This window comes from Arachis ipaensis, chromosome B02 (assembly GCF_000816755.2).
Source record: "Arachis ipaensis cultivar K30076 chromosome B02, Araip1.1, whole genome shotgun sequence".
NCBI lineage: Eukaryota > Viridiplantae > Streptophyta > Magnoliopsida > Fabales > Fabaceae > Arachis > Arachis ipaensis.
The window spans coordinates 90,938,940-90,940,191 of NC_029786.2; positions in this window are offsets into that span (position 1 = coordinate 90,938,940).

Sequence of the window (1,252 nt, forward strand, 5' to 3'; positions counted from 1 at the left end):
CCACCGAATTAACCACAAAGTCAAAAAGTGTTTAGGTAAACATGCCCACATGTGTTCTCCAATGGAGAAAATTCGGTGATAAAGAAAGCAAAAATTAAGGAAAATAAAGAGGCTCATGAGTCATGACTCAATGGAGGTCAGCGGTTTTACACTAATCTCTCCACCAGCATAATCTGTTTTAATTATTATGGTTATTATTGTTGTAGTTTAATTTCTTTCAATTAATACCAACTTGTTGATACACACTTCTATAATGTGTACAAGAAGTTGGGAGAATATAAAAGTATAATTAAGTGCTAGTAAATATAGCTACAATAACTTAAGGCTAAAATTTCATGAAAAATATCCTTAGTTATTGCTTTATTAGTATTCTTAAAATATTTAGTTAATATGCATTTGAGAGTAACTGATATTATGAAAACTGTTATGGGCAAAATCATAATGGAAACTTTTCTGGTAAATATAATTGATGTAATACACCAATTTTTTCTTTAGAAGAAAAATAAAATGAAATGAGAAATGTTTTGATTACATTAGCCCAAAAGTTCTTGGTAAGAGGGCTTGCTATTATAAGATTGAAAGGCTCTCTTGATGATATTAATATAAAGTTTATAATTCTTGATTCCTTTGTTAATCTCTTTGATTGGGCCTTTTAATAGGGTCCTGACAAAAGAGACCACTAACGCTAAGCAGTCCCTTGATGTAATCCAATTGTAGCAACTAGCAAGGTGGCTTTATCTATTCGTTTTTCCTTTAAAAAAAAAAAGCTTAATGCTTAATGGTAACTATTTGATGCTAACAACATTCAGGGATAAATGAGAAGAGAAAGGTTGTGTAGATTATAGTGACAGTTAATGCCAAAATTTAAAAATAACAACATAACAACATTCAAAAAGAGAATGTTATATGAATAATTTAGACATGCTTTTAAATCCATGAATAATGCTATTTAACTAATTTTTTTCAGTTAATATCAACCAATTTTTTTTTGTAAATTATTATATTTGTCTCAAATTCTAAATCTTAAATCATAAACTTTTAATCCTAAATTCTAAATTATAAACCTAAATACTGAAATTGGCTGAAATTGAATGTTGACTAAGTAAAAGTTAGTTTTTTATATTTTCTTTAAATGCATACCTCAAGAACATTTATAACCACATTTTTTTCCCATTATTTTTTTTAACATTGTAGTTAAAAAATATGTTGTAATTATTCTTAGAATATTCATTAAATATGTTATAATAACATA